Here is a 14,535-nt window from a genome sequence, read left to right on the forward strand (position 1 = left end):
AAAACTTCTTCATGATAAGGTTTCAGTCATACAATTTTCCAACACCTGTCCCTTCACCAGTGTACATTTCCCACCACCAAAGTCCCCAGTTATCCTCACACAAACCTGCCAGCCTGCCTCTATAAAAGGCATTTTTCTTCTTTTACTCTCTCACTCTTATTGTCTCATTCCTTATAAATCTTTTGATGTTTTTCTTTGTCACCAATATTTGAACTGTATAATTGAATATGAATATCACTCACATGGGACATAAACTCCCTAGTTCATCATCACTGTTCTGTGTTTACAAGGCTTTACATGAATTTATACTGCATGCTAGTCCTAGTCCCGATAGCAGTTTTTTATAACTCTAAAATAAAGATTAAAAGTAATATTAAATAATATTAAAATAATTTAAAAATAATACATCTATTTAGATCTGAATTCTACCATTGACCAGTAATTCTCCTTCCAGCAGTCATAATTCTCATGGTTTGTCCTCCACATATTTCTCACCTATCTACATTTATTCACAGTCCATATTCTGGGAATTTCTGCTGTTCAACTCTGCTCTTGAACCTACAAAATTTCAAGAACTTAAAAAAAAATTTACCATCTATGTGAAGTCACTCCAAATCCACTTAGTTCAGCAATCATCTATGAATCAAGCTAGTATATCTTATAATCACAAAGTTTTTTGTCAAAGCCTATAGACCTTTCCCTTAGATATAGATATACTGCCAAACTACATAATGCATGGACTATAGTTAACAATTTAATTTCGTCTTATATCTCCCTCCCTTGAGTCCAACAGAATGTTACTTTCCTTGAGCCACTTACAGCACATACAGGTTCTGACTTGGTTTACACTTTTCCTTTGTTCTCTTCTTTCAATTGTCACACCCTATTGATGTTTTAATTCTCCATACACACACACAGACCATAAATTGTTCATAAGCTTACCTGTATTGCAATTGTACATCAAATATGCTCAATATTTAATTGCAGAATTTAATTTAATTTTTCATTTATACAGAATACCACTCTGCCCCTCTCGGAGAGCCCGGCAAGCTACCGGGAGTATCTCGCCCACACAGCAAAGCCTGGCAAGCTACCCGTGAAGTATTCAATATGCCAAACAGTAACAACAAGTCTCACGATGGAGATGTTACTGGGCCCACTGGAGAAAATCGATAAATAACGGGAGGATCGTGATAGTTCAACAGAATACCAATCTGTAAACTTAGAGTTATTGTAAGATTGGGAAAATGTTATAATTATGCAAAGGACAAACATATCTTTTTTAAAAATTTTTATTAGTGAAACATCATGAGGTACAATTGTAGACTTACAAATTTTTGTGCTTGGGTTTCATTTATACAATAATCTAGTACCCATCCCTCCACCAGTGCCCACTCTCCACCACCACTGATCCCAGTATCCCTCCCACTCCCCCATCCCTCCCCTCCCACCCTTCCTCTGTGGCAGGGCATTCCCTTTTATTCTCTCTCTCCTTTTGGGTGCTGTGGTTCGCAAAAGAGGCATTGAGTGGCAATCATGTTCTGTCTACAGCCTTCTTTCAGCATGCATCTCCCATCCTGGGAGGATCCTTCCAACACACTTTATTTGGTGCTCCCTTCTCTATCTGAGCTGCCATTTCTCCTAGCATGTGTGGCTGGCCTCCAAGCCATGGAGTAAACCTCCTGGTACTTATCTCGGCTATTCTTGGGTGTTAGTCTCCCATTTTTTTACTTCATGTTCCCCAGATGTGGGACAAACATATCTTTTGAGCTTATTTTCTTGTTAAGCTATTTTCTGTGCTACAACTGCTACCACTGCCCTCTGACATTTCACAGATAATTGCCATTTCTTTGTAACCCATTAACTTGTGGAAAAGATTAAATAATAAAACTTCTGTTCCTACCCTAACCCCCAGCTAACATCCTCAAGAGTGATCCCTGAGCACAGTCATGAATAAACACTGAGCACAGAGCCATCACAAACTAAAACAAACAAATTAAATAACTAAATAAGGTTTTTAGAAGAGAGATAGTACAGAGGTTAAGGCCCTTATCTTGCATGTGGTCCCAGTTTGATCCCCAACACCATACAACACTTTCCAGGAGTGATCTCTGAGCACAGGAAGGAGTGAACCCTAAGTACTACCAGATATGGCCCCAACCTAGTATTAAACATATACACACATAAATAATTAATAATTCAACTTTTACTTTAGGTCCAAATCAGAATTTTAAAGTTGGCAAAAGAAACATTTTCTTCACTTGTTTTTTTCACATTCAGTAGCATTACTTTGATTTCTTTCCATTAGAGCACGAGTAATGGCCAATTTTCTCTGCATTCTTTATTTGGTGTTCCAGTGACTCATTTTTGAAAGTGCCCGTAGCCAAGGCCCATGACCGATTTGATTCCACTGCTCTCCCACTCTAGTTAGATTTGATTAAACATTGATTTTTCTTACAATAAAAATCTTGCATTTCAAATATCACATAAGTAGATAGTGGATAAACCACAGATACTTTACCCATGAAAGTGTTGAAAATACATCCTTCATGTATATTTTTGCTTTGTTCAAAATAAATTTAGCTATAAACCATTTTTCAAGTCAGTGTGACATATTTAAGAAAAGAAGAATATTAAACTATATGTAGTCATTTTCCTGCCTCTGTAATCTAATACAAATACATGGAAATCCTGCTGCAATATTTTATTGCCTTTGATTAGCCAGTTTCCAAACTGTTGGATTATCTTCATTTCTTAGCTAAATTCTCCCCCATTCCACATCCTTAAGAGTGACTCCTCACAGGCTAAAATGTTGGATATTGCCAAACAGTGTAAACAGATTGAAGCTATGAATGTGAACTTCTTTCATGTCAATGCTTGTGCTTTCAAGTTTAAACTATTTTTGAATATTGACACTGCGTAGGATTTCCACAGCATAGCCCTGAGAGACATGTTTATTGAGTGTTTTTAAAATGAACAAGAAGGGGCTGGAGCGATAGCACAGCGGGGAGGGCGTTTGCCTTGCACTTGGTCGACATGGGTTAAATTCCCAGCATCCCATATGGTTCCCCGAGCACCGCCAGGGGTAATTCCTGAGTGCAGAGCCAGGAGTAACCCCTGTGCCTTGCTGGATGTGACCCAAAATGAAAAAAAAAAGAATAAGAAGGGGCTGGAGCAATAGCATGGTGGGTAGGATGTTTGCCTTGCACACGGCCAATCCGGGTTCGATTTCCCGCATCCCAAATGGTCCCCCGAGCACTGCCAGAAGTGATTCCTGAGGCTTGAGCCAGGAGTAACCCCTGTGCATCTCTAGGTGTGATGCAAAAAAGCAAAAAAAAAAAACCCTTAAAATAAAAAAGGACTAAGAAACATTATAAGGATAAATGACACCATAATTTTATGAGAGTGGTACTTTGGGTGTCTTGTTGAAGTTTAGCTCTAGGAACTAAATTTAGAGTCAGAAGATTTGGTAAATCTTAATTATATTTTCATACTATAGCCCACAGATTTTTTTAAGGTTAGGACATCAATGCATTATACAAAATTGGAACATCTTAAAATTATGCTCTGTTTAAAGAACTATTTGGGGAGGGTATAATAAATGTTAAGATGGAAAGAAAAGCTCTGTGAGCAACACAGGCAGACTGAGAAGAAGGTGATTTGGCACAAAGAAGAAATGTTGCCTTTAAAAGTTTGAAGCTGAATATGTCTCTTAAAGAGGGCAGAATCAAGTAGCTTGGAAACCCCATACTTGGTTCGATAAAGGAAATAGACACAAGAGAATGATGTTAATATGTTGTAAGTAATAATTCATTAAATGTGAGAAACCACTTATGTTTTTAAAATGTCTTTTACACTCCAGAGATACTAGCCATTAAATGATTAGATGATTAGATGATTTTTTTCAGAGTTGGACCATTCAGTCATCTCTCAATTATGTGAATGCACTAAAAAGTTCAGTCAAGCTAAAAAATTCATTCAAGATAAAAAAAAAAAAACTTGGCCTTTTAGGTTGCCTGATAGACTTGTGGGTGTCCATCAAAGTCAAGCAATCTATCAACAGGCAAAGGAAGATTTCTGGGAGTTAAAGTTTGTCTTATCAATACGGTAGCTTTAGGAGTGCTTTGGTTAGGCTGAAGAGAGAGCTAATGAGCTGGATCAATTTGAATACAGGAGACCCAGGTTCAACTCCTGGTATTGCATGGTCTCTGGCACTAATAGGAATAGCCTCTGGTCACAGAACTGGGAGAAAGCCAGAAGTGGGAGAGAAAGAAGGAAGGCAGGAAGGAGGGAGGGGGGAAGGGAGGGGGAGGAAGGGAGAGAGGGAGGAAGGAAGGGAGGGAGGGAGGAAGGGAGGGAGGGAGGGAGGGAGGGAGGGAGGGAGGAAGGAAGGAAGGAAGGAAGGAAGGAAGGAAGGAAGGAAGGAAGGAAGGAAGGAAGGAAGGACGGACGAAGAGAGTAAGGGAGGGAGGCCTAAATCAATCCATTTTACTTTTTTGTTGCTTTTATAATTTAGCCACAGATCTCTTCTGAAACACAAAGATATATTATTTTTCACAATGCCAGAATTTTAAAACATTTATTTATAAATCTATCCTGAGTTTTTGTTCTGGTTAAAGACTGCAAAAAAAAGTCAATTGGTTAACACTTCTTTGGTCATTTTGTGACTTGGGCAATGCTCACCTTTCTTTTTAATCTATTTTGTCAAACATGATTATGTGGAGGTCTTAGTTTTGCCCTGATCCAACATAAGCAATCACAGAATTACCTTGCCAGATGTTCACATACTAGTTTCACATAATGGTTTAAGAGAAGAAAATCAAGGCACAACTGTGAGTACCAGTTTGACTCTTGGAAACATCAAGGCCACCTTCCATGCGTTGGGAGCTACTTTTGAATTTTTTTTTAAGGTAAAGAAATTGAAGAGATTCAAAGTCATACAGCTCATGAGGAAGAGACATAATGTAATTCTCTGAGGTCTGTTAACTCATACACGTAACAATCTTATTTCATTTAGATTTTAAGAAGCATCTGTTTTTATTTTCCTGTATTTCCCAGGAGGACTGTAGTCAAGCTTCTTGGCATATTCTGTGAGTAGAATTGGATTGAAAACACTGTCCACTGACTTCAATGAGAATTCAAGCTGAAAATGACCTAAACACGCTGCATTTCAAACACACTGTCCCTTGCTCTCCACCTCCATGTGTCTGGAGACAGTTGTTTAGAGACCAGAGTTTGTTCAAGTGCAGTGTCGAAAGTACAATAAAAACTTTCCCCCAAATTGAGGGTACATATAATCGAAGGCAAATGATACAGTGTAAAGAAGGCTAAGAAGTCAAAACCGTTTGACTTTAGAGTGAATTCTGCAAAGTACTAGCAAAGTTTTCTATATTGAAATTAGTAGCTATATCCTCAGTGTTTTCTTTAACATAGAAATTAAATCTAATACTTAAAATGAATTCTTCTTAGGTCATTAGATATGGTACAGTGGTAAAGTGTTGGATTTGCATGCTCTTGAGTCCTGTGTTCAATCTCTGAACACAGAAAAAAATGTCTACGGAAACCGACCTACCACACACATTTTTGCCACTATAACGAGTCAGAAGAGGAATCATATACTCTTACCAACAAAAATCTAACCTAATATGACAGAACTATCAGAATACTGCCACATGTCAATTCTTTATATTAATTTAAGTGTTTTAATATATGAAAATAGAATTTTATAAAATTAATTTTTTCACTAAGAAAGGACATTTTCTTACCACTCCCCATTCATAAAGTAGCAACAAGAGCACATTGTGACACTTAATTACCAAAGCTGACATCTCGACAGCATTTTGAACATCTTATATTTTTTTTAATATTTATTTGTTGAATCACTGTGGGAAAAGCTACAAATCTTTCAGGTTTAAGTCTCAGTTACGCAATGATCAAACATATTTCCCTTCACCAATACTTATTTTTCACCACCAAGAACCCCAATATACACCCCTCCCACCCTTCCCAATGCCTGTGAGGCAGATGAATTCTACTTAACACTCTATCTATGTTGATTACATCCATTATTTCGACAAAACATGCACCATTATTGTTTAGAGTTTACATCCAACAATCAGAACTTCTAAAAAGGCATTGTTAAATAATTTGTTTAGTACAGTTAGTTATGAGAACCATATGATGTCGTGCAGCCACAATAGCAGCCACGCAATTTTGGATTTCTGATAGTTTACTTATTAAGCCTGGAGGCATTTATGCCAAGAGCTAGATAATTACGAGATTGGTTTCTGTGGCTCTGGAGCCATGGCCGTGCTGGAGAGCCGCTCGTGGGGGGACAACTCGTGACCTCGGTAGGGCATGAAATATGAGCCAGGAACGCCCCCTTCCCATGAGGTTTCAGTTGCCCCATCACCGCTGGCTTATACCTGGATTTCCAAAAAGCTCTGAGGCGGCCCCCATCTTGCTTCCCAGGGAGAAAGAGAACATCCTATTTTAAACATTATTTAAAGTTAGAAATTTAAATAATTCTAATGGAAGCCCAATGACTTGAGGCCTTAAGCTAGTTCCAAGTTGGGTGACTTCTCAAGACAATTTCATCAAAAATTTGGAAGTCTGAAAATTAGGTGATATAGTTAGAATTGGTCTAAGAAAGTTTGCTAGTCTTTTACATCATCTTTCATGTATAGGACAGGGTCTTTCATAAAAGTTCTGTAGATCTGAGACTTACGTAGAGAAGGTCCTGCACAGCTATTATGGTGATTCTACTTTTGTCATTTTTTGGCCCCAAACTTGTATATTTCTCCTTCCGCTCTAGAGTCCCCTGACCAGGCACTTAATTATGATATCACTTCAATCTATTTCCCTGTGGTCTTCTGCACACATGTATGACTCCAGAGAAATCAAGTAACTCCTTGTTTATTCCATCATCAGCCATTCAGTCCATCTGCTATTCTCTGCTTATATTATTCTATTATCATCTGCTGAATACTTAATTTTATGAACCTTAAGCCAGTTAAGACTGATCTGGAAAATCAGGTGGAAATGTTGAACTTTGTGCATATGAAACAGCCGAGCTCTTGTAACCATTTCAGCACCAAGTGATCTAAGGACTTCTGGTATATATTGGTGGTTAGAGTAAAACTGTAAATAAGAAATTTTTACATGTATTTCTTGATTCAAACAAATATTTAACCCTTTAAATCAAGGATATAGTATAAACATATTCTGAATCCGAAGAAAAGTGGTGTGTAATGGAAGTTAACACTAAGCCTAAGCCAAGCACTAATCAAAATATTTTTGAGTATTTTTTGCAATGTTGTTGTAATTTTTTATATTCCCAAGGCCCACAGTGGTGATATGTTTTCACTGTAGTATTGTTGTCTTTAGATAAACAAATACTCAAATACATAGCCATATGAATGTGAGGGCGATCTGGCTGCGACATCTGTCACCCCATTTATCGCCAGGGTTGATTTGCCTGGTCTGGCTGACTAGGCGGGTGCCCCCTTCCTCCCTCACCCCTCCATGTGCGTCCCTCCTGAAGCTGTATGCTCGATCGAAGAGGATGGCCTTCCCCTAATAGAGACAGACCAGTCTTCAGTCGAGGGTATACGAGTAGCTGCGCTCCCCGGCTAGAACCTCCAAACAAGCTCTCTCATATGAATATATAGACATTTAAAAAGAAATTTAACATCACATTCATAAGAATGCCTTTTTAAAGAAAATGGAGATAGCTAAACACAGATTAGATAGAAGATGAACAAATATATCAAACATACCAATAAACATATATTTAAATATTATCAATCAAACAATGACACAAAATAAATGAATTGCTTATATTATTATAGTTGAATTGAAACCCTGAATAATTTTATTATTCTGTTTTATATTTTAATTTTTATTAAGATACCATGATTTACAAGATTATTCATAGTTGAGTTTTAAGCATACTATGTTCCAGCACTAGTCAACTTTCCTCTCCCGGTGTCCCCAGGTTCCCTCCAACCTGCATCCTTAATGGGTGCATTTTTGTTTTCTGTTTCATTGCTATAACAGGTACTTTTTTAAAAAAAATTTTATTAGTGAAACACCATAAGGTACAGTTGTAGATTTACAAAGTTTTGTGCTTGGGTTTCGATTATACAATTATCAAATACCCATCCCTCCACCAGTGCCCATTTTCCAAACACCATGGATCCCAGTATTCCTCCCACACCCATCCCCCCATCTCACCCTGCCTCTGTGGCAGGACATTCCCTTTTGTTCTCTCTCTCCTTTTGGGTGTTGTGGTCTGCAAACGAGGCATTGAGTGGCAATCATGTTCAGTCCATAGTCTACTTTCAACATGCATCTCCCCTCCTGGGAGGATCCTCCAAACACCCTTTATTTGGTGCTCCCTTCTCTATCTGAGCTGCCCTTTCCCCTAGAATGCCCAGCTGGCCTCTAAGCTATGGAGTAATCCTCCTGGTACTGATCTTGGCTATTCTTGGGTATTAATCTCCTATTTTGTTACTTTATATCCCCCAGATGAATGCAATCTTTCTATGTCTATCCCTCTCTTTCTGACTCATTTCGCTTAGCATGATACTTTCCATGTAGTACCACTTGTATGTAAATTTCATGACTTCATCTTTTCTAACAGCTATGTAGTACTCCATTGTGTATATGTACCAAAGTTTCTTTAACCAATCATCTGTTCTTGGGCACTCAGGTTTTTTCCAGATTCTGGCTATTGTAAGAGTGCTGCAATGAACAAACAAGTGCAGATGTCACTTCGACTATACATTTTTGCCTCTCTGGGATATATCCCCAGGAGTGGTATTGCTGGGTCAAATGGGAGCTCAATTTCTAATTTTTTGAGAATCGTCCATACTGTTTTCCAGAAGGGCTGAACCACTCGACATTACCACCAACAGTGAAGGAGTGTCCCTTTCTCGTTACATCCACGCCAGCACCGGTTGCTTTTGTTCTTTTGGATGTGGGCCAGTCTCTGAGGTGTGAGATGGTATCTCATTGTGGTTTTGATCTGCATCTCCCTGATGATTAATGATGTAGAGCATTTTCTCATGTGCTTTTTTGCCATTTGGATTTCTTCTTTGAGAAAGTTTCTGTTCATTTCGTTGCCCCATTTTTTGATTGGGTTGGAACAGGTACATTTTTAAAGTTTATTGTTGTGGTTTGAATATCCTATTTTCAGTGTTGTTGAGTCTGTGATTAGATATGTAACTATACTACATCTCTACACCAAATCCCTTGACCCCTGACCCCCATCCCCACAAGTTACTTCCTGTTCTTTTCTTCTTGATACTCCTATCTAACTATTTCCCTCTCTGTCCTTCTTCTTTCTGTATTCTTGGATTAAGGACGATTAAGTTATCTGTCTTTAATACTTTGTATTCCCTTGCCCAGTTATTCTATATATCACAGATAAGTGAGATCACCCTCTGTTTGTCCTGCTTCTGACTTACATCACTTGATGTGATATTTTCCAGTTCCATCCAAGTTGCAGAGAATTGCATGGTTTTGCTGTTTCTTTGTCTCCGTAGTGTTTCATTGTATATAGCTTCATAACCCACTCATTTTTCATTGGACACCTAAGTTGGCTCTAGAGTTTAGTGATTGTACACTGTGGCAATGAATAATGTTGTATATATGTCCTTTTGAATAAATGTTTCCATCCCTATGGATAGATGCCAAGAAGTGAAATTCTTGAGTCATATGGCAGTTCAATTTTCACTTAGAAATCTCTATACTGTTTTCCATAGGTCTTGAACTAGGCAACATTTTCACCAGCTACAGATAAGAGCTTTTTTTTCACTACATCCCTACTAACAAGAATTATTCATAGCATTATTCATATGGACTATACTCACTGATGTGATGTGATATCACGCTGTCCTCTTGATTTGGGTTTCCCTAATAAGTAATGTTGACTACTTGTTCATGTGCTTATTGGCCATCTGTTTTTTTCAGAGAAGTAACTCTTCATTTCCTCTTCTGACTTAAAAAAATTTTTGTTATTTTTTTTTCAATTTAATCACCATGAATTACAAAGTTATTCATGATTGGGTATTAAGTATATACTATTTCAACACCAATCCCTTTACCAGTGTCCACTTCCTCTACCAATGTCCCCAGTTTTTATCCTGCCTCCTAGCATTCCTCTATGGCAGGCACTTTTTCCTTTTTCTTTCTTCCTTTTAGGCATTGTGGTTTATAGTACTGTTACTGATGGGGTATCATAAATATCACTTTAACTTCTTTCGTCTCTCATTCTTCAATTCTTTTGTTGTTGCCATTGATCTCTGTGAATACTTTATATATCCATGATATCAACCTTTATCTGATGTACTGAGTACAAGTATTTACTCCCATTCAATTAGCTATCTTTTAATTTTAGCTTGTGTGTCTTTTGTGGTACAGTAACTCTTTAATTTTACATAGTCCCATGTGTTTATTTTTAATATTGATGCCTTTGCAATGTCATCATGTCATATCATGAATACACCTTTGAGGTTCAACTTTTGGAACATCAGCCTATATTTTCCTTAATGTACTTTACAGGTTCCAATCTTATCTCAAGATCTTTGTTCCACTTTGAATTGACCTGTATAAGGTGTGAGATATGGATCCAAATTTTATTTTTTAAGCATCCTTTTTGAGTTTTTCCAGCACCACTTTTTGGAGAAGGTATCTTTATTCTATTTCATATCCTCAGCTACTTTGTTGAAAATTAACTGTCCACTAATATAGGATTTTATCCTTGTGTATTCAATTCTTACCCATTGGTCACAGAGTCTTTTCTTATTCCAATACCATGTTATTTTGATCACTAGATATTTATAGTATAGTTTCAAGTTAACAAGATGCTTTCCAGTTTCTTATTTTTCAGAATTGCTTTGGCTATTCTGGATTTTTATATTTCCTTACAAACTTTATTACTGACTGCTTTAAGACCTTTGAAGAACTGAATTTGGATGAGGATAGCATTGAATCTATATAGTAGTTTAAGTAGCATGGCCATTTTGACAGTAGTGATTCTTCCAATCCATGACCATAAAATACGTTTCTATTTTTTAAAGTCTTCTTTATTATTTTCTAAAGTGATTGAAAGTTTTCATTGTGTAGATATCCCTCCTCTTTTGTTGATTCCCAAATACTTAATGTTCTTGAACACTATTTTGGATGGGATATATTCTTTGATCGCTTTCTTTTCCGATTCTACTTTGGGAGTTTGGGGGAGGGTCACCACTGGCCTTGCTGATGGTGCTTAGGGATCATACCTGGTACAAAAGATTTGAATTTGGGTCAGCATGATGCAAAGCATAAAATTTAGGCTCTATGTTAACTGGCCCCTCAATAATTGCCACTTTTATGTAGACAGATTTTTCCCTGTCACTAAAAACAAATATAATTAAAACAAGATTGTATTGGGAGGAGTTCACATTAAAACAATAAGCTTATGATTCATTTAGCAATAAATGATGAAAGTGGAGTACAAAGCACTTTATATGTAGGCTTAGGGAACAAGGTAGCTGACAAATAGAGTGGCCATCCTTCCATCTCAAATCTAACCCAATTTAATGCCTAAATTTATACCATATTTCAAAAGTTATTAAAACAAATTAGTAATTTTAATTTTGGAAGGGCCTCTTGACATCCAGGTCTTATCTGTTCTTGCCTTCTGAATATATGTTTGTATCAATAACATAAGTCACTACCTATTGTCCCATTGTTCCTCTACTGCACTTTCATCAGAGGAATGCTACTGCATCTCAGTGGCTCCACTTTGTGCTACTGACCCAAGTGTTGCCAGGAGAAGACCTATACTTTAAAAATAGGGAGAAAAAATTGAAAATCATGATATACTGTAGCACTGTAGCACTGTCCTCCCACTGTTCATTGATTTGCTCAAGCGGACACCAGTAACATCTCCATTATTGTTACTGTTTTTGGCATATCGAATATGCCACAGGTAGCTCGCCAGGTTCTGCCGTGTGGGTGGGATACTCTCGGTAGCTTGACAGGCTCTCCAAGAGGGACGGAGGAATTGAATCCGGGTAGGCCGTATGCAAGGCAAATGCCCTACAAATATCAGAAATAAGTACCAGAAACATATTTGAAAAAACATGTTAACAGTTTGACTAGGAAAAAAAAAACTTCATAAAACTAGTAGCAATAGTCATCAGGAGCTATATGCCAGCCACATTCTAAATGTACTGTAACATAATGATTAAGCAGTCAACTTCCAAGTTTGACAGATCAAAGAGTCAAATCTTTGTTATTTAACATTAAGCAAGTAACTCACCAACACTCATGTCCTATGTAAAATGGGAATAAACAAGATCTACTAACAATAAAATTAGGCACAGTTGTATCAGGTAACTAGAGCAACCTGAATGAATGGCCACAAATTTGGTGACATAAAAGAACAAAAGTTTATTGATTCTGGAATAAACTTCTAGATTAGAGGCTAGAAGTCAAGTCAAGTTGTATGCAGAATTATGCTCTCTCTGAAGACTCAAGGGAATAATCTTGTCTGTACTCAGCTTCTGGTAGTTTCTGCCAATCTTTTGCACTCCTTGGTTTGTATATGCTTCATTCTCATCTCTGTCTTCTTATGCCTACATTCCCGTCCCTGTGTGACTTTTTGTCCATATGTTCCTTTTCTTAAGGATATTTGTCCCATAAGCCATCTGCTTGCAGGCGCCAGATAATCTTGTCACCATCCAGATCACATGGCTTTCTCTCCCAGAAAGGAGCAACATGACTCCTGCCATAGCCATGCCACCAGACCCCGTGCCAGGCTGTTTGACTCAGGGTGCCCCAGAGGGGGGTGGGTGAGAGCCTTCCCTGCTCCAAGGGACCCAGCCCTGGCAGCCGAAAACTTCCACAACTGCTGCCATGCTCAAGGCCTTTCCCCACTTGCTAGGACTGAGCATCACGCAGGAGTGAACCTATTCCTGAACTGAACGGCTGCATTTGCAACTTCACAACGCATCATAAGACACACCTTACCCATTCTCCAAGAGTACCACACCACATGTGGTGGGGTTCAAATAGTAGGCAACCAATATTAGAGTAAAAAATATATATAAATATATATATATGTCCATATATATTTTCTTTTAGATATATATATATGAAAATTCACATCACTCAAACTGTAACAACATGTTAGTGATATCCTAAAGATGGTCTTAATGGCCCCTACCAAAATAGAACAATCTTCACACTGTTTCCTCTATGGATACTTTTTTGGTAGCATTTTCAACAGTTTTTCATAACAAACAATACAAAAATATATTATTTCAGTTGTGCTTTGGGACAGGGACTGGGGCTTGGGATGGAAATATCCCAAATATGGTGGTGGGAAGGTGTAATGGTGGTGGGATTGGTGTTTGAATATTAAATGTAATCAAGTATTGTGAACTACCTTATAAAATAAAATTTTTTAAAGAAAAAAGATATTTGTCATACTAAATTTAGGGTGTTCTACATGACTTCATCCCAATAATGTCACATTCACAAAAGATAAGTGGAACTAGATTTGACAGAAGAGGAGGAACACTCTTCAACTCAGTGCCATACTAAAGAAATATTCAGTGATAGCTATCAAAATGATTATTATTTAATTCTAATCACAAACCTTGGGGGTAGATATTCATTGAATAACAAATTTAAATTTAAGAGCTAGGTCATTAAATAATGTCTAAACAAGTTGCAGAATTGACATGCAAATTTGCCTTCTTTACCTTTAAAATTGGGAAGTTTAAGGTGTCACACTTTAACCCAAAGCTATTTTCAGGACAGTTCTTGGGGATGACAAGGTGAATAGAAACCAAGGTATATGTGAAATTGATGTCTTGAAACCATGAATAACAAGGCTAGAAGAACTCTGTACACTTTATAAGCCAATCCTTACTCCCCACATTTTTAGGAGACAGATAATCAGAAATTATATGACTTATCCAGAGCCCCAAGTACTAACCAGGACCGACCCTGCTTAGCTTCCGAGATCAGACGAGATCGGGCGCGTTCAGGGTGGTATGGAGCGATAGCACAGCGGTAGGGCGTTCGCCTTACAAGCGGCCAACATGGCCGACCTGAGTTCGAGTCCTCTGCCCCTCTCGGAGAGCCCGGCAAGCTACCGAGAGTATTGGATATGCCAGACACAGTAACAACAAAGTCTCCAATGGAGACGTTACTGGGCCCTCTCGAGCAAATCGATGATCAACGGGAGGGCCTTTACCTTTACCTTTACCATATCCAGAGCCCCATATCTGAAATATCCTTTATTCCTATGCACGTGTTTGGCCTGAAGATCCTTGTTGTGGTAGCTATAAATTAGACCAGAAGTCAGCACACCCTCCCTGCCCTATGATAGTCATTTTAATCTTGCCTGTGTCTGTTAGACAAGAAACATGTCAATGGGGCCCTGACGCTACTATGCATCAATAGGGGCAGCTATTCGCAGTGGAACCCAGTCACAGGTCTACTTCCAGCATTCTCACTCCAAAATAAAACCAAATT

At 38.0% G+C, this 14,535-nt stretch overlaps 1 protein-coding gene across 1 annotated transcript in view; it reads left to right on the plus strand.

Moving 5' to 3' along the window:
* Positions 1 to 14,535, plus strand: part of PLD5 (phospholipase D family member 5) — a 493,931-nt gene that overhangs the window by 446,145 nt on the left and 33,251 nt on the right. The window lies entirely within an intron of this gene.

The sequence above is a fragment of the Sorex fumeus genome, unplaced genomic scaffold, assembly GCF_029834395.1.
Source record: "Sorex fumeus unplaced genomic scaffold, SorFum_2.1 ptg000007l, whole genome shotgun sequence".
NCBI lineage: Eukaryota > Metazoa > Chordata > Mammalia > Eulipotyphla > Soricidae > Sorex > Sorex fumeus.